We start from the raw sequence: 20,705 nt of genomic DNA on the forward strand, positions 1-20,705 counted from the left end.
GAGGTTGTACAACCAACATAAATTTCATACCAGTGGACAGTTGAATGGTATGGTCCCTTTAAAGGGAATTTGTTACCAGGTTTTTGCTATGTAATATGAAAGCAGCATGATGTAGGGACAGAGAGCCTGATTCCAGCAATGTATCACTTACTGGACTGCTTCGTGTAGGCTCTCTGTCCCTGCATCTTGCTGCTCTCATATTGCATAGCAAAAACCTGATGACATGCCCGTCTTTCTTTGATCCACGTCATGGCTCAAACTTGCCTATACCAGTCTATGGGTCTGTGAAAATCAGTCAGTACACAGATGCGATCAGGTGGTAAAATCTGAAACGCTGTCCAAAAACAGATGAAAAATACTGTGAAACTCAGACTGTTTCTTGCATGCGTAAAAAGTCACTGTGTTACACCGCCCACTCGCACACCTTCAAAACCGTGCCCTACTCACCGCGTGTTTCGCTCTGCTCCACCCAGTGCCTGATGATCACTCTGATCTTCCTGGTACTTCTTTTCCAGCCCTGCTGTTTGTGAGACATAGGGTGGCATGGCCAAACGCTGCAGGAATTTGTATCCATTCTGTCCTAGTGAGATCTGCTTCCCTGGCCTATCACCTGCCAGCAGGTGATATATCAAGTGACTCCACCCTCCATTCCTCGCCTGAACTTGGGTTCCTACTAGGTCAGTCTCTAGCTTCCTGTGTTGGCGTATACCTGTTTTGTCTCGCCTGTTATTGACCTGGCTTGCCTTCTCGTTTATCCTGATCTCTCTGCTCCTGACCTCTGCTACGAATTCTGAATCTGTTCTGCCTGCCCCGATCTCAGACTGTCTGACTATGCTTCTGTCTCGTCCACCTGTACCCTGTACCTGAATCTCCGACCCTCCGATCAGCTGCTGCAGTCCTAGGGGATGCCCTGAAGTGGTACCTGGTGTCTACCGGCAGCCCAGCCTATCCTCACCATCAGAGGCTCTAGTGAATAGACACTTAGTCTTTCCCACAACCCTGCGTGACAAGGGACATGCAACACGAAGTGAAGAGGGGGAGGAAGCCCAAACACAAGGGAAAGGGGGAGTGGAGACCCCTAGGCAGATTTAATATCACCCTGCCTACCCTACCGTCCCTATATAAGTTCCACTCCTAAGGAAGAAGGATTAAGATTGAGTTAGTGCTGATCCAAAGTTTATGTCTAGTGTTAATTCTTTCTTTAGTTATTTTGCAATGTTTGCGGGATAGTTGATTATGTGAATATGGCTGTTTGTTTTCCATTTCTTTTAACATTGCATCATAAGGGCTTGTTCAAACGAGCATATAAATTGGTCATGTGCAATCCAATTTTAAATCAGATAGTACACTAATAGCACACTGACCCTTGTTAGTCAATGGAACTGTTCAGATGACCAACTTTTCTCAGAACAGAAGTGTCCATGTGAATAAAATGACAGCATTCAATACATTGGCCTGATTTATGGGCCAGAATAGTGCATGTAAATGTGTGGCCGCTCCACACTCCTCCGATATTCAGACCAGCACACTGAGCAGTTCTCGTAACCAGTCACGTCCGCAATTTGCAGATGTGACTGGACTGGGTTTTTGTATGGCCGTCTGAATCTGGCCTTGGTCTCCGTTTATCTTGGATGCTGAGATGAATGGATTTTCATACTTGGAGTCGGTTAATACTTTATATACATTGCTGTTCCTTTTTCATCACTTTGACCTGAGAAAGCTTATAAGCAAACATTGTGAAACTGATGCGAGTTCAGGTACAGGTGAGTGTTTAATCTGACGTCTGCATTGTTGTAGGAAGTCTTTCTGGACATTTGTGTTTCCTCTAAAGGTGCATTTACTCTGGGGAATAGTCAAGAACAAGCATTCATAGGAAAATAGTCAAGAACAAGCATTCATAGGAACGCTCATTATCTGATTATTGGCTCATCTAAACAGGTTGCCAATCATCTGATGAACAAGCAAAATGCAAAAAAATCCTTGTGTTTGGCAGCCTATCATCATATATAAACTAAACGTGCTGTTGAGAACAATTGTATTCTATGCACACAGAAAGATCATAGTAATGATTGTTCTAAGTAGGTGGAAATGCTTTCAGTCCATCTAAACGCGCCATTAAACAACTGCCGATCAGCTTGCTTGTAGCCAATTTTCTGTTGTTAAGCGGCCACAATCAGTCAGTCTAAATGCACCCTAAAGAGGTTTGGTCACTATGTCTCAATGTATTCTATTGTAATGTCCCGAGCACATACAGTATGTTTTCTAGCATTTAAGGTTTGATCCACTATATCATACTAGTCGTCTTTTGCCAGACAAAATATTGCATGCATTGCTTAGTGTTTATTTAAATGAGTTCTGTTGTATGGTGAATCCATGATAGATGTGAATCTAGCCTTTATTTATCACAATGTATTAAAGGTTATATAACCCATTCAGGTCTCTTATAAATTGTAAAACAGAGATCAGATCGTGTCAGAATATAGCAGGAAATGACCTTTTAGCCCTTATTGGCATTTGATTTTTAAATCAGATTTTTATTGAACAATTTCAAACAAAAACTTTCAACCCCCATCCCCTCCCACCCTTCCTCACCGAGCCCTCCAATTCAGGAAACAACAAAGCGTAAATGAATGTTCCAGGTTCTTTCAAGGAAATATCCATATGTCTTTTGTTGCTTGTAAGGCTATGTGCCCACATAGCGTTCTTGTAGCGTTTTTGCGGTGTTTTTACGGCCACGAAAACGCTTGTAAAACCGTCTGCCATGCAAAGCAATGTTTATTCGGATGTGCTGTGCCCATGATGCGCTAATTAGCGCGCCGGATTCGCATTTCGTTACAAAACGCAGCATGACCATTTCTACTGCGATTACGCCGCAAATTCGCGGCCATTGAGGGACACTGAAATGCAGCAAACCCACAGGTATATGTGGATTTGCTGCGTTTAAATTCAATGGCCACGAATTTGCGGCGAAATCGCGGTGCGTGTGGTACCCAAGGATGAAGAGGAGACTACAACACCTCTTCATCCCGGCTACCACGCGGTGAAAAAAAGAAATAAAAAAGTTAAAATTTAAAAAAAAAACTGTATACTCACCTCTCCGGTTTCCTCCCGGCCACTTCCCCTCTCCTCGGCGTCCCGCGGTGTACTTGCAGGACCTGTGGTGACGTAATTTAATCAGCTGATGGTCACGCGACCGCTGGCGTCAGCGGACAGGTGATGGTCGCGTGACTAATGACGTCACCGCAGGCCCTGCCAGTACACTGCGGGACTCTGGGGAGAGGGGACGTGGCCAGGAGGAGACCGGAGAGGAGAGTATACAGGTTTTTTTTATTTTTAACTTTTTAATTCTTTTTTTTAACTATAGATCCAGCATTTAAAGCATCAGTTGTTCACACATTATAAATCCATACCAGTTGCATGGATTTATATTGTGTGATCAACTTGTCAAGCACTTTTCCAAGTGATGCTCAAAATCGCTTGGAAAAGTGCTTGAAAAATCGCATGCGAAAACGCATGTAAAAACGCTTCTCTCTGGCAGAAAAAACGCATGTAAATCTGCATGTGTTTTTTTCTGCCAGAAAGAGGCAAAAACGCTCTGCATCAAATCTGCATCGTGGGCACTAACCCTAAAGCGGCAATTTCGGTCTCTTCTCCTTCCCACTGCCCCCCCCCCCTCCATACAATGTGTTTCACACACTATAAAATAAAATACATTTATACATATCATATACTTTTAATACTTAATTTCTCTTCCTTGATTTTTTATATTCAGTCTATCTAATCAGCATGAAGCCCTCGTCTAGTCAGTAAAAGAAAATAATGTCTGGGAGGTCTGTTCATACTTTACTATTAAAGGGGTTGTCCACTACCTTGATGTTGATGCCCTATCCGTAGGCACGCGGCACCCCTGCCGATTAGCTGTTATCGTGTCGGCTGCAGCGGCCGCCGGCCGGAAGTGCTTACCTGCGGTGCTTGGCCGTTAAGTTGTAGTGGCCGCCACTTGTAACTGCACATCCGCCTCCCATTCAATTGAGGGATATATTCCTGCATATTTGGAGGCTCCGCATCTTTCCAGTGAAAGGCAATACGTTTTCTAGCTTGTTACAACAAGCAAAGGATAGCTATCTGATGGGTCTCCTCAGCTGGTAGAACATTTACGCAGAATGCATGAATACCAGCAGGACACCGATCCTTCATACCCATCTTCTCCTGATGAACCTGCATCACCTGGGGAAACGCATCGAGACGCTGAGGGAGGCGAGATGATTCTGATAAGATAAGTTTTCTGGTTCATTACTAGATATCATGGTTTGAGAATGGAGTATTCATCTGCATCAATTCAGCTTTGAGGACAATGTACTCTCATACCTCAGCAATAGGGTTGCTATATGACTGTACCTTATTATGCACTGGGTGTAGGGTCTGATAGATGTGGTCTAATTGGAGACCTGATCCCTGTATGACAATATCTATTTACCTCTATGAATGGTTGTGTTATGGAGGGTTTTCCCTTTGTACTGTAGAAGCATATGGCATATTAGCATCATATTTGAAAGGGATTCAACGATATCCTTGTATTATGCACGTAGGCTTCATGCTGTGTAAGGTAGACCAAGTCACACTCTGCGTTTTTTTGTCCTGCTTATTTGGATATATTTTGGATGCACATTACGCTAAAGTCTTTGATGTTATTATCGCTCTAATAATAAAGTTATAAAGACCATTCATATAATATCTACGATTGGGCCGTGGTACATAGGTTGATATCTTGTAGGATTGTACCATTAGGTGGCATTTTGCACTACGTCACTTTAGCACTGCACCTTGTTAGTTCATGTGTGTTGATCATGGTGTTATTATTTAATATTTTAACTGAATTAATTAAAAGTTATATTTTAGGGATTCCGCTGTTAGAACATTTATGCAGCCCAAGAAGCAGACAACAGGGTTTGAAGGGACCGCACACTCAAATACCCTAGATATAAGATCTAAAACCTCTTTCCAGAATTTCCCAAGTTTAGGGCAATTCCACATTACATGGCACAGATCTGCATCAGGATTTCCACATCTATAGCAATCTGAATCCATTTTGTAACCAAAAGTATATAAGCGCAGGGGAGTATTATACACTCTGTGGACCAGATAGTATTGTGAGAGTCTTTGCATCTCCTCATTGATACCACTGGGATTGACTGTAGAATATCCTCCCATGTGTATTCACTAATTGGGCCAACTTCATGCTCCCATTTGGTTTTGAGATTACAACTCCTTTTCTTTCTGTTCCATAAGGCATTTGTCGACCATTTCCCCACTACAGTATCCAAAAAGGCTGCTCCTTTACTGTGAAGAAGGGGGGGTCGTCTGGTTTGCGATGTGTAAGCATGTTTTAACTGCAAATATTGGTAAAATCCCTTACTTGGGATTCCCAACTCCCTCTGAAACTCCTGGAAAATCTTGAACATATTGTCTTTAATTAATTGTGTGATCTTGGAGAGTCTCATTCCCCGCCATTGCCCAAAACCCTCTAGCTTATTGGGTGAGTCATCTGTCGGCCCTGGGGGTGGGATGGTCGGTTTGCCCTGGATGGCGTCCGCTAGAAGCTGTATCTGCTGCTGCTCCTGCTGCACTTTCTGCTGCAACTGGATCTTTTGTAGCAAGAGCTTGGTTGTTACCTGCTGAGCTTGCTGCTGCTGCAGGATCTGTTGCTGCTATAGCTCCCGGTGCTGCTGTAGCTGCATCTGGTGCTGCTGCTGTTGGCTCTGGACTAGATGCATGATGAGCTCCTCCATGTTGCCGGACATCTCTGGCTGGCTGACGACCTTCACCCAGGAGATACACTTTTCTCTGTGGCAGGTACACGTGTTCCTGGAATCTTGCCTGCACTCTTGCACCAACTGTGGTAAAGGGGAAAGGAGGAAAAGAGAAATAGGAGAGTCAGCTCACCGGTAGATGCAGATACTCAGTCCATGTGGATATCACAAGGAAACGCCCTGGTTAGGATTGGATAAATGCAGTCAGACAAAAAGGTAGAAAATCCAGCGATAACCAACCACCAGACAGACCAGCCCGATCGACGCGTTTCGACTTTATTTAGTCTTAATCATGATCTTAATACATGTCCGCAATACAGGACTTTTTACATGAATTTCAGTAATGGAAGATATTTTTATTGCTGGATTTTCTCCCTTTTTGTCTAACTGTGGTAAAGCAACTTGCTCGGTTCTCACAGAGGCAGACACAGAAAACACTTCTTGAGTTAACTTCCTGCGGGTTTATTAATATACGGCATAAACCACATCAGGGTTCCTCAAAATAAACACAGCTTCTCCGGGATAACGGGAAACAAAAAGGTTAAAGTATAACACAGTTCATGGGTGAGCAGGTTTAGCCCGCTCTTGGTAACACAAAACAGTTCAGCAAAGTCATTCGGTGGAGCTCTCTGCCTTCCACTCACAGTCTGGAGACTTCCTTCTTCAGACCACACCAGAGAAAAAAAACAATGAGCATTTAACTTCCTCAGCCACACCCTTGAGGTGGAGATATGGTGAATGACCCCCCCCCCCCCGCTCTACAGTCATTCACAGAGAACTAGACCCAAGATGGCTGATTAACCTCTTCAGCACCTAACATGCTGAAGAAACTTCTAGGTTCAGTTAACTGAGGCTACGAGCTGCAGTGAAACATATCTCCCCTCACATACATCACCAGTCACTCTGTCACAGTACATAATTGTCACGCTGTCTCTGTATACTGGAGGTAGGGGGCCTAAGCTGACCCTAAGCTGGGGCCCTGACTAATCCCTCAACCTGGAGGTACTGTTAAAGGTACAGAGGTCCAGGCCGCCAGCGTAACCCCTACCTCCTGAGGATCCCTGCACCTAAGTAATCTAGTCCTGAGAAGGACCCCGATCACAACAAAAGGGGACAAGTAATAATATGCCCACACACAGTACTTAGACGAACGAGACAGTACAAGGGAAAAACCAAAACCACCTTGCATACAAAAACTACACAACTACAACAGAGGGAACACCAACGGGAAAGGAGATAAATGATAAAGCGAGGAAGGGAAAAAACGCTCCAAATACACTTATCTCTGAAACTCCAAATACCACGATCCGCTCTGTTAGTCTGCATGAAATGCTTTCACCGACACTTCCCTAACAGACCAGCAGGCATTTGAAGGAGTCTCACTACAGCAGCATTGATTGCAGCTGGGCGAGGCTGGACCTCGTCTAGCACAGAGAGAGAGAGAATTAACTCCCTCACTGCCGAAAAACACAAAGCACCAAAAAGTCAGCTGCGAGAAGTCAGGCTGTGTAATCGTGACGATCTTCGTGGCGACACACCCGTGACAGTACCCCCCCTTCTACGAGGGGCCTCCGGACCCTCAGGGCCAGGTTTATCCGGGTGAGTCGTGTGGAAGGCCCGAACTAATCGGTCTGCGTTAATATCCGACGCAGGAACCCACATCCTCTCCTCAGGACCATACCCTTTCCAATGAACCAGGTACTGAAGGGACCGGCGATTAAAGCGTGAATCGATGACCCTCGATACCTGGAACTCCAAGTTACCATTGACCACCACTGGAGGGGGAGGTAAAGGTGACGGTACCACCGGCGCCACATACCTCTTAAGCAACGATCTGTGGAACACGTTGTGAATTTTAAACGTAGGGGGGAGGTCAAGACGGAATGCCACCGGATTAATTATAGAACTGATTCTGTACGGCCCGATGAACCTGGGACCCAGTTTCCAGGAGGGAACCTTAAGTTTTATATTCCTGGTAGACAACCATACCCGATCGTTCACACTTAGGTCCGGACCAGACACTCTCCTCCTGTCAGCCATACGTTTGTAACGGTTCCCCATAGTACTCAGATTATTCAGTACCCCTCTCCATACTGAAGCGAGTGATGAGGAAAATCGTTCCTCCTCAGGAACCCCTGAAGAGCCCCCCCTACTGAAAGTACAAAACTGGGGGTGAAAACCATATGCCCCAAAAAACGGGGACTTACCAGTGGACTCGCTCCGCCTATTATTAAGAGCAAACTCTGCCAGAGGTAAGAAAGAAGCCCAGTCCTCCTGGTTCTCTGACACAAAACACCGGAGATATGTCTCCAAGCTCTGGTTCATTCGTTCCGTCTGACCATTGGTCTGAGGATGAAAAGCCGATGAGAACGACAAATGCATCCCCCGCCGTGCACAAAACGCCTTCCAGAACTTGGACACAAACTGAGACCCCCGATCAGACACCACCTCGGAGGGTACCCCGTGAAGCCTCACAATCTCCCCAATGAACACCTGCGCAAGAGTTTTAGCATTAGGGAGAGCAGGAAGAGCGATAAAATGTGCCATCTTGCTGAACCTGTCTACTACAACGAGTATGACCGTTTTACCCGAAGACGGAGGGAGGTCCGTAATAAAGTCCATAGACAGATGAGTCCAAGGACGCTCCGGGATCTTCAAAGGTAAGAGGGCCCCAGACGGACGGGTATGTGAGGTCTTAGAGCGCGCACAAATCCCACAGGACGCGACAAAAGTTACCACCTCCTTATGTAAGTTAGGCCACCAAAACCGACGCGAGAGGAGATCCACAGTTGCTTTACTCCCCGGGTGTCCTGCAAAAACTGAGTTATGGTGTGCCTCGATCACCTTTTGTCGCAACTGATCTGGAACAAACAGTCTCCCCGGAGGTCCAACAGGGGCGTCCCCCTGAGCCTCCAATACCTCCTCCTCCAGCTCAGAGCATACTGCTGAAACCACCACCCCCTCCTGAAGGATAGGAATCGGGTCGTCCGTATTCCCGGCCCCAGGGAAACTACGAGATAAGGCATCCGCCTTTACATTTTTTGACCCAGGACGATATGTAACGACAAAATTAAACCTGGTAAAAAACAATGACCACCTAGCTTGTCTGGGATTCAGACGTTTCGCGGACTCCAGATATAGCAGGTTCTTGTGATCGGTGATGACGGTGACCGGATGGACTGCCCCCTCCAAAAAATGGCGCCACTCCTCAAAAGCTAACTTAATGGCCAAGAGTTCCCTATTGCCGACATCGTAATTCCTCTCAGCGGACGACAATTTTTTAGAGAAAAAGGCGCACGGATGCCACTTACCAGGGGACGAACCTTGTGACAATACTGCTCCCACCCCTACCTCGGAAGCGTCTACCTCTACAATGAACGGCTGTGACGCATCAGGTTGAATGAGTATGGGTGCCGAGGCAAAACATTTTTTCAAGGAGGAGAATGCTTGACAAGCCTTGTCAGACCACCTAGAAAAATCCGTCCCCTTTTTAGTCATGTCTGTGAGAGGCTTAACCATGGACGAGAAATTACGAATGAACTTCCGGTAATAATTAGCAAACCCCAGGAAACGTTGTAGTGCCTTAAGATTCTCTGGCCGATCCCACTCAAGAACTGCCCGCACTTTCCCAGGGTCCATACGAAAACCGGACGCTGAAACCAGGAAGCCTAAAAACTGGAGTTCCTGTACGGCGAACACACACTTTTCCCATTTGGCATACAGTTTATTATCCCGCAAGATCTGTAACACCTGCCTAACGTGCTCCTGATGAGACACCAGATCCGGCGAGTAAATTAAGATATCATCCAGATATATGACAACAAACTGTCCCACCAGGCGGCGAAAAATGTCATTAACAAAGTGTTGGAACACCGCCGGGGCATTAGTCAGACCGAATGGCATGACAAGGTTCTCATAATGCCCCTCCGGAGTGTTAAACGCCGTCTTCCACTCATCCCCCTCCTTCATCCTAATCAGATTGTACGCCCCCCTGAGATCCAACTTAGCGAACCATTTGGCGCCCACGATCTGATTAAAGAGATCGGGAATAAGTGGGAGCGGATACGGATCTCGGACCGTAATCCGATTAAGTTCACGGAAATCCAGGCAAGGGCGTAGGCCTCCATCTTTCTTCTTAACAAAGAAGAACCCCGCAGCCACCGGTGAAGATGAAGGTCTAATATGCCCCTTAGCCAGACTTTCTGAAATATAATCCTTCATGGCCTGCCTCTCAGGACCAGAAAGGTTATACAACCTAGCTTTAGGTAACTTGGCCTCAGGGAGCAGTTTTACAGAACAGTCATACTCGCGATGAGGAGGTAGTTCCTGACACCCTTTCTCCGAGAATACATCCTCAAAGTCCGCCAGAAATGGAGGTAAGACCCAAGGAGTAACCGCACCGATGACCGTGTTCATGCAGTTTTTATTACAGAATTTACTCCATTGGCTTATCTCTCTGGTTTGCCAATTAATAACCGGGTTATGCTTAGTTAACCAAGGAAGGCCCAACACTATAGGAGTGGGAAGACCTTCCAACACGTAGCAAGACAACAGTTCTTTATGTATCGCCCCCACTTGAAGTTTTACGTCATGCACAGCTTGCAAAAAATTTCCCTGACCGAGAGGCCTGGCATCGATCGAGAATATGGGGATGGGTTTAGCCAACTCACTCAATCGCATACCTTGAACCCGGGCAAACCGAGCATCAACCAGTTTAGCCCCGGCCCCACTATCCAGAAGAACAGATATCCTCTCAGTTCTCGTACCCACCACCACCTCCGCCGGTACAAGAAACTGAGACGAACCTAGGGACGAAATACCTACTCCCAGATTGCCGTCCACCACACAACCTGGGATCAACAGTTTTCCGACGACTCTTCACTCTGCAAGGGACGGGATGGACACCCCCCAATAAAATGTCCCTTTCTCCCGCAGAAGAAACACCTTCCTGTCTTATGGCGCACCACCGGTCCCCTCCCCCGAAATGATGTCCCTCCTAATTGCATAGGCTCCTCTGGACTGACCAGGGGAACCACCATATGAGGGGACCTTGTAGGAGGTGGAGTCATCACAGGGGGTGGAGTTATCCCGCACCTCTCCCGAAGCCGTCTGTCAACGCGAATAGCAAGGGCCATAGCGGCTTCCAGTGACGCGGGAGAGTCATACTGTGCCAACACATCCTGTAATTTGTCGGATAAACCTTGACAAAACTGGCTCCTAAGAGCCGGGTCATTCCACTGGGTGTCCGTGGCCCACCTACGGAACTCCGAACAGAATTCCTCCGCCGGACGATCTCCCTGCTGAATCCTACGTAACTTAGACTCAGAAAGGGAGATCCGATCTGGGTCATCATATACGAGTCCCAGAGCAGCGAAAAACCTATCCACTGACTGGAGAGCCGGGGAGCCCGGGGGAAGAGAGAACGCCCAAGATTGTGGGTCCCCTTGTAGGAGCGAGATGACAATTCCCACCCTTTGTTCTTCACTCCCCGATGAGCGAGGCCCCAGCCGAAAGTACAACTTGCATGCCTCCCGGAAAACAAAAAACTTGTCCCGCCCCCCAGTGAACCTGTCAGGGAGAGCTACTTTAGGTTCTGGTCCGGCTTGCTCCTGAGGATACAAAACCTTGGACCTAACGTCCGCCAGCTCCATGGACAAACTCTGCAACTGCCGAGCTAGACCGGCTACTGGATCCATGGTAGCTGGAGAAAAACTAAGTGGTCGGTGAAAATGTCACGCTGTCTCTGTATACTGGAGGTAGGGGGCCTAAGCTGACCCTAAGCTGGGGCCCTGACTAATCCCTCAACCTGGAGGTACTGTTAAAGGTACAGAGGTCCAGGCCGCCAGCGTAACCCCTACCTCCTGAGGATCCCTGCACCTAAGTAATCTAGTCCTGAGAAGGACCCCGATCACAACAAAAGGGGACAAGTAATAATATGCCCACACACAGTACTTAGACGAACGAGACAGTACAAGGGAAAAACCAAAACCACCTTGCATACAAAAACTACACAACTACAACAGAGGGAACACCAACGGGAAAGGAGATAAATGATAAAGCGAGGAAGGGAAAAAACGCTCCAAATACACTTATCTCTGAAACTCCAAATACCACGATCCGCTCTGTTAGTCTGCATGAAATGCTTTCACCGACACTTCCCTAACAGACCAGCAGGCATTTGAAGGAGTCTCACTACAGCAGCATTGATTGCAGCTGGGCGAGGCTGGACCTCGTCTAGCACAGAGAGAGAGAGAATTAACTCCCTCACTGCCGAAAAACACAAAGCACCAAAAAGTCAGCTGCGAGAAGTCAGGCTGTGTAATCGTGACGATCTTCGTGGCGACACACCCGTGACAATAATGTGGAATATCAAGTGAAATGAAAATGAATCAGTTTTTTTGTATAGAGCACTCATGTTAAATACAAAAGAGCAAATGATAAACAATAATTTAAAACAAAAAAAAAACAATAGGATAGAAAAACCTAAAGCTTGCTGTGTCACTGGTATTGGCACCCTTTACATTAATTTAGTATGGAAACTTATTTTGATTCGCCTGTGGTAAATCACAAAAGAGATTCACCTGTGATTAATTGTCGGAGCCCATGTGACTTGAATTAGCCAATGAATGATGAAAGTTTGCCAAGCATGGAAGCATCAAGAACCTCCCTGGACGTGGGGGAAAGCGGAAAATTGACAAGAGATGTCTTAGAAGGTTGGTGCGAATGGTAGAAAAAAAACACCACGTTATCCAAAGACCTGAAGACCAACCTGGAACAGTCTGGGCTCATGGTTTCAACAAGTACCATACGCTGCACACTAAACTAAGCAGAACTTTATGGGCAAAGACCAAGGAAGAAACCATTGCTGAAGAAAAGACATAAAAAGGAACGACTGATCTTTGCCAAAGAGTACCTTGACAAACCACAATCCTTATGGGAAAATGTTTTGTGGACAGATGAAACAAAAATAGAGCTTTTTGGCAATGCAAAGTAACAGTTTGTTTAGTTTGTTTACAGACGGCACAATGAAGCTTATAAGGAAAAGAACAGTTAAGCATGGAGGATCCATAATACTGTGGGGTTGTTTAGCGGTGTCTGGTACTGGAGTCCTTGACCGTATGATGAAATCAGAGAATTATCAAGAGATTTTAGAGTGAAATGTCCTACCCAGTGTAAGAAAACTTTGTTTGAATCGAACATCATGGGTTCTCCAGCAAAACCATGACCCAAAAATACACATCCAAAAGTACACCGGAATGGTTGAAAAATAACAAATGGACTGTTTTAAAATGGCCAGCAATGAGTGCTGACCTCAATCCCATTGAAAATCTTTGGGGTGAGCTGAAATCTGCCATTGGGAAAAAGAACCCTGCAAACATTCAAGAGCTTGAACAAACTGAAAAGGAAGAATGGGAGAAAATTCCAGCTGAGAAGTGCAAGACGCTTAGAAATGGCTACAAGAAACGTTTGGAGGCTGTCAGCAATGCCAGAATGTGTGCAGTCAAGCATTAATTAGGGGTGCCTTTATTTCTGCACATGCTGTTTATTCTGTTTCTTCTTTGAAATTGCAACATGGAAGTTGAAAAACAATGTTTTATTGTTGTATTACTTTGGACCACTAATTAAAAAATCCTGAGGATATAACTTTAGTACATTTCCATTTATTTCTGAAGATATTGTACAGTCTATGAAAAAAATTAAGGGGAGCCAATAATGGTGAGCAGCACTATAATGTGAGTGGAGATGGACCATTGCCTTCGGTGACACTAGTGGGTATAAAATCACTAATCAAAGTGATTCATGTATGCTTCACTCTTATTTTAGATAAAAAAGAACAGATGTAGGCTATACAAATCCAAAAAATTGACAAGTACCTCCGAACATAATATAGCAAGTGTGAACAGATGCAAGCTGAATGCACTATATACAAACAAAAGCACTCTTTGAGATGTATGCAGACATATGAAATTAAAACTGCATTTCTGCTATATAGAATATACTAATAAAAATGAAGGTACTTAGTGCATAAATTGGCCAATTCATGAGAGCTCACCAGCTGCGACAAGCCATACTTTTCTTTCATGGGACCCTAACCTAATAGCATGCCTCTCCCGGACTAAAAGCCTACATATTTAAAGGGCAGGTAGGATCCTGAACTAATTAAAAACCGCTTTAGGACACATTCAGTATTTGAAGGCCAAAATCAGGAGTGGGTGTAAAATGCGGAAGTGGTGACGTGTTTCTATTATACTTTTCCTCTGACTGTCCCACTCCTGATTTTAGCTTATAAATACTGGTGTAGAATACTGACCAAATACTGAACGTGGCCTTAGGATGATGGAATGCGTGCTCAATCAGAAAAGGAGGCAGTCAAAAATAGTCCAATAGTATACTACAAAAACTAACACAACACCGAACAGAATAAAGCAAGCGTGAACAGGTATTTTTAATTAGTGCTGGATCCAACCTGCCCTTTTAATTTGTAGGCTTTTAGCCCAGGAAAGGCATGATATTAGGATAGGGTCCCATCAAGGAAAGCCTTGTCGCAGTTGGGCTCTCATGAATTGGCAAATTTATGATCTAAGTATCTTAATTTTTATAAGTATATTCTACAGTGGGGAAAAAAAGTATTTAGTCAGCCACCAATTGTGCAAGTTCTCCCACTTAAAAAGACGAGGGAGGCCTGTAATTGACATCATAGGTAGACCTCAACTATGAGAGACAAAATGAGAAAACAAATCCTGAAAATCACATTGCCTGTTTTTCAAATTTTGGTGGAAAATAAGTATTTGGTCAATTACAAAAGTTCATCTCAATACTTTGTTATATATCCTTTGTTGGCAATGACAGAGGTCAAACATTTTCTGTAATTCTTCACAAGGTTGGCACACACTGTTGCTGGTATGTTGGCCCTTTTGTGTTTTCATTGGCTGTAAGCCATAATCATCAACATTAACAGAAATAAACACTTGAAATAGATCACTCTGTTTGTAAAGACTCTATATAATATATGAGTTTCACTTTTTGTATTGAAGAACTGAAATAAATTAACTTTTTGATGATATTCTAATTTAGTGAGAAGCACCTGTATATAGCAGTAATGCCGTTCAAATTTCATATATTCATTGTTTACATACATCTTAGCTCTTACAATGTTCGGTGCTTTTGTTTGTATAAGATGTAAGCTATGTCCACATGTGATGCAAAAATCTGTTAAGCGGTGAAATCTGCATGTACTTGTGAAAGATTTTACTCTATGGATTGCAAAGGGAAAGATCTGCTGTGAAATTTCACTGAAGATATTAATATACTGCAGATTTAAAATTTGCACTGAAGAAAAGCCAGCAATCGGGATGGTTTGATGGTCCTGTGACTTTTTACTGCTGTTTGAATATAGAGTTCAGTTATTTTACTTATGACAAATCAGTGAGATTAAAAATCATCATTACAAACTTGCCAACATCCTAGAGAAAAGGTTGAATGCAGTTTGCAGATCTAAATCCTGCTGACAAGTTCTTTTTACTGCTGCCTTCACACAATGCCATGTTAGACAGTTGTTTCATGTAAAGGAAACAGGAGTCTTAGTTTGTATGGTGTCATAGATCATTTAAAATTTTGCAACCAATTAGATAGCATGGTCAACTAGTCAACCTTCCTTTTTCTTGTTATGCACAGTAAGCTAGAATGTGGCCACTAAAGAATTGAGGTATATTCATAGCCCTTTTTAATAAAAGAATATAGAAATAAATAAAAAATCACTGTAAATAACCTGACTGTATTGCATTTTGGCTCAATGTAAAATTAATTAACTCACAGTTGCCAGTAGGTAAGAAGTGGATTCAGGTAAGATCCATACCTCTTTAGTCTATCCATTTCAAATGTCAGTTTAGTTTATATGCAGTCATAGCCAAAAGTTTTGGGACTGACACAAATTTAGTTTTTTTGCAAAGTTTGCTGTGTCAGCATTTATAGTGGCAATTTGCATTAACTGTAGATTGTTATGAAGAGTACACAGATCAATTGCGAAAAATTTCAAAATCATTGCCATGAAAATTAAGTTAATCACAAAAGTCTCATGTAAAGAGCAAGAAGTACAGCTGCTGAGAGGCAGGCTTCACAGCACCCAAGAAAGTCCAGAAAGTGAAAATACCTCCAGTGCAGAGCTTGCTCAAGAATGACAGCAGGCAGGTGTCAGTGTATCTGCATGCACAATCAGGTTAAGCCTTTTGGAGGGCAGCAAAGAAGCCACTTCTCTCCAAGAAAAATATCAAGCCCAGACTTATTCCTCAGAAACTACGGGGATTGGACTGCAGAAACTGGAGTAATGTAATTTTCTCTGATGAAACCCCATTAAGACTATTAGTGACTTTTGGTAAAATGATTAGCGAAGAAAAGGTGAGCGCTACCATGAGCCCTGTATCATGACAACCGTAAAGCTTCCTGAGACCATTCATGTGTGAAGTTGCTTTTCATCCAAGGGTGTGGGCTCACTCACAATTCTGCATAACACCACTGCCGTGAATAAAAATTTATATCAAAACATCCTCCAACATGGTGCTCCATCATGCTGGAAAAAGCATTGCTCATCACCAAATTGCTTGTGAATCATTAAAAGTAGTTTTTCAATGTTACAAGGAAAAGTGATAAATAGCTAGGTGAACAAAGTATGGAAATTTTGTGTGTCCATGGTGTGAGGCGTAGTCGGGTCAGAGTCCGGGGTCAGAATTCCAAGAAGGTAGCTCACAGCCTCACTGTGCACGCGTGAGGAACATAGCGTGTGCGCAGTGAAGCTGGTAATCACATAGCCTCACTGCGCAGGCGCGGGACCAGCGGCCTGACATGGACAAATGGGCATGCACCCCACAATAATAGCGCTTTCCAGAAGCAATATTTGAATACATGAGTAGAGCCAGCACTGACTGAATGCTACGCCCGCCCATGACTGAATATGAGAATCACACCCCTATGACTGAACGAGCAGGTAGGATCTAAGTATAGTAAAGGTTATAAAATCATTATACTACCACCGATTTTCATGAAAAAAAGCTTGTTAGTGATGCACATTGCATCACCAACAATGCTATGGGGGCAGTGTAGATAGTAGCTAGGACGTGACAGGTTCCCTTTAAACAAAAGCGCAGAATATCCTTGTTTTGATAGCTAATTGAAGAGGGTAGAATGGAGAGAAGAGCTGTTTGTGAACTATTTGTAACCTTACCTTCTGTAATTGTATGATAAGCCAAAAACACATTTTCACAAAAATGCTTAACCTTATTACATCCCCACCGAATATTCATTTATTTTACTCACTTATATAGCGCCATTAACTCCTTGCAGATGTTGTCCTTGGTGGGATTTGAACTCAGGACCCCAGCGCTGCAAGGCTGCAGTGCTAACCACTGAGCCACTGTGAACATAGAGCATAGTTACTGTTTCTTACTCATAACACCAACATATGTCTAGGACAGAGGGGAAAATAGCATGTAGTTTAGATGGGTAATGGTATCATCTTGTGAGGATTTTATAATTTTTTTTCTTGAGCACTACAGGCCACCGATAATTTGTGTGTGAATAAAATCCCTTCTCCCAATCTGACAATGTGAAGAGGAGATAGAGGCACTCAGTTCCTGTTTCCAAGCCCTTTGATACCCTAATTTCTCTATCTTACCTTCTCTAATCAGACAGTTATACAGTGGAGAGATTACATGATTAGGCGAGGAATCTTGCAAGAATAGATTTTAAAAAAGAGTGGGCACATAAACGAGCAATCCACTCCCTGAGAAGTTAGAAAGGAATGTAGTTGCAAATATTCAAACCAGAGCAATTTCTTGGACGGGAATTGAGCCTGTAGAGTATTAAATGAAGGTAAGTTACATCCATGTCCTCCATAGCTCTCCAGCCAAGAAATGATCCACGTAAATATTCGAATGAAGGCATGGAGAAGAATGGTGTGAGAGGACTGAGAGCCCTAAAGAGGTACTTTTTCTTTTAAGAATGTGTGCCATATTATCAGTGTATCCCTAGTAATGTCTGTTAGGGGGCCAAGTGTATGAACATCTTTTAGAGAAAGCGATGGGAGATGTTTTAAAGGGATGATAAACCTATCTTGTTCAAGCTTTACCCATTGTTTGGTCAAAGTATGGAACTGCCAGTACAGGAGACGGACTAGAGTGGAGCTGGAAAATAGATTTTGAAGTCAGGGTGACGAGCTATACCTGTTGACTTAGGCCGAACCAATGTTTGTATTCCTATTATAGGCCTAGATCTACCCCACACAATCCTAATTAAGGCAGAACGTAACCTATAGAAGAAACTATAAGGAGAAGTGATAGGAGTAGTCTGGAAAATATAAACGAATTGTGGCGCCCCTGAGGGTTCAGTTGCCACAGGGGTACTGCACCTCAGATAGAGGTGTGGTATCTCCTTTTCCAGGTAAGGATGGAGCATCACCCAGGACCCCACTTCACCACTCAACACTACACCACTCCTGTCCTGTAGGGGGTCTAAATGCACCAGGGTGCTGCCCCGGCCCGGGATAGAGGAGATGGGAGGGAACAAGGTAGTGGGTGAGGGTGGAGGAAACACAGGGAGCACATACAATATCATATATAACCTACGGCCATCTTAAGTTCAAGGTCTTTTGATTGTGGTCTTCTGTCAGGGTCTAGCAAGAGTCTGCAGCTGGCTGAAGATACACAGTCCTCGTACTCTGGCCTTGAGACGAGGAGCGGGTCTGAGTTAACCACTGTCTCTACCCGGTCAGAGTCCTGTCCTAAGAAGGCCTTGGAGGGGAGCAGAGGAGATAGGCTCCACAGGCAAAAGGATCCCAGGGGGATACGGACGGAGCAGAGTCGCCACCTGTATTCTTTACTCTGGCTTAGCCAGAGGGATTCCTGCTGCAAGAGGGGTGACCGCCCCCCGATATCTGACTTTGTCACTTCACGTCTCAGTCGGAAAAGCCCGGCGGCTTAGTGGATCCCAGGGAGGAACACAAGCGGGAGGAGATAAGAAGGAGAGGAACACACCAGAGGGGTCTTGACAGGTGCTCTTGATCTACCTGGGAAGTGCTGAACCCCCTACCCGGTGGCCTCAGTACGCCATGTGTAGCAGAGAGAAGCTTTGTGGCTGAAAGTTCATCTAACGTGAGTAAAATACCTGGATGACTTCATTCACCGCCTCCGCTTGTTTATTCCTGCGCGGCACAGCACCCACCACTCCTCCATTCAGTTCATCACTCACTGCCCTGAGGCCTACTCCGCCTGTGGGGAGTAGTACCAACCAAGCTGCCAGAACACCAGCCTCAGAGGACAGTAGCAGCGCTGGTGGCCTTCACCAGAAACCACAGGTGGCGTAGTTGAACAACCACTCATCCAAAAGCCCATTTTTTATGTGACCGCGCTGGGCACGGAACGGGTCTAGGCCACGACTGCATCCCCCCCGCAACATCCGCAAGGCCCGGCTCCGAGTATCACCCAATTCGCTCATGGAGGGCGTCACAGAATCGAGGGAAAATGTCCATTTTGACCTCATTCATCCTACCGAACCAGGACAATTTGACCCTGATAGTTTAGAATAAAACGTTTTGATGAGTCGGAAGGAATTAACACTCCTAAGTATTTTATAGCATCTGATTGCCATTTGAATGGGAAATTGTCTGTCACATATTTGACTTCATCATTAGAAAGCGATATATTTAGTGCTTCAGACTTTGATTAATTAAGGCTGTGTGCCAACGATGCGTTTTTTAAGCGTTTCCGCAGCAGAAACGCTGCAGAAATGCTTAAAAAACGCATGGTAGAAGGCCTGCCATGTTCCCCAATGATAATCTGCATGTGCTGTGCACATGCTGCGGAAATTTCCGCTGCGGATTATCATTGCGGAAAAAAACGCAGCACTACCAATTATTTTGCGGAAGTACTGCTTTTTCGCCGCCATTGACTTGCATTAGAACGCATGGATTACGCATCACTGTATATGTAGATGCGCATTCCATGCGTTCTAATGTGCGGATGGTACCCAGGTCTAGAGAAGAGGAGACTCTCCTCCGGAACTGGGTACCATAGAAAACTGTAAAAAAAAAAAAAGAATAAAATAAAAAATAAATATATACTTACCTTCTGGCGGCCCCCGATGCGCTCTTCCTCTCATGCCGGCAGTTCGCGATGGACTGAAGGACCTGCGCTGACGTCATAGTCATGTGACGGGTCATGCGACACTGACGTCGGCGGGTCCTTCAGTGTAACGCGATCTGCCGGCAGCCGGGACGGTGAAGCAAGACACCGGGGGCCATCGGAAGGTAAGTATAGATTTATTTTTTGACATTCTCTCGGGTCACACTATATAAATACATGCGGTTTGCACGGATTTATATAGTGTGACCAAGTTGTCAAGCACTTTCCAAGTGATGCTAAAATCGCTTGGAAAGCGCTTGACAACCCGCATGTGGAAATGCATGTGAAGAACGCTTCACATCCGCATGTCCATGGCAGGAAAAACGCATGTACAATCTGCATGCGTGTTTTCTGCCAGGGGAGATGCAAAAACGCTCAGGAAAAATCCAGAGCATTTCTGCATCGTGGGCACATAGCCTTACTTAGAAATTACTCAAGAAGCTAAATTTCTCAAATTCCTTTATCAGAGAAGGTAGAGAGAGATGGGGTTGAGAAATATATAATAAAAAGTCGTCTGCATATAATGCAGTTTTGTAATTAGTTGGACATATTTTAATACTGTGAATATTAATATTGTTTCTGATAGCATTGGCTAGATGCTCCATCACTATGACATATAACAAAGGGGAAAGCGGACACCCTTGTCTAGTTCCGTTCTGGTTCATGAGGGGGGATGAAAAGAACCATTGACTCTAACACGCGCAGTGGGGCCTGTGTATAATGA

The sequence above is a fragment of the Phyllobates terribilis genome, unplaced genomic scaffold (assembly GCF_046119375.1).
Source record: "Phyllobates terribilis strain yellow unplaced genomic scaffold, ASM4611937v1 Scaffold_2__4_contigs__length_985480577, whole genome shotgun sequence".
Classification (NCBI taxonomy): domain Eukaryota; kingdom Metazoa; phylum Chordata; class Amphibia; order Anura; family Dendrobatidae; genus Phyllobates; species Phyllobates terribilis.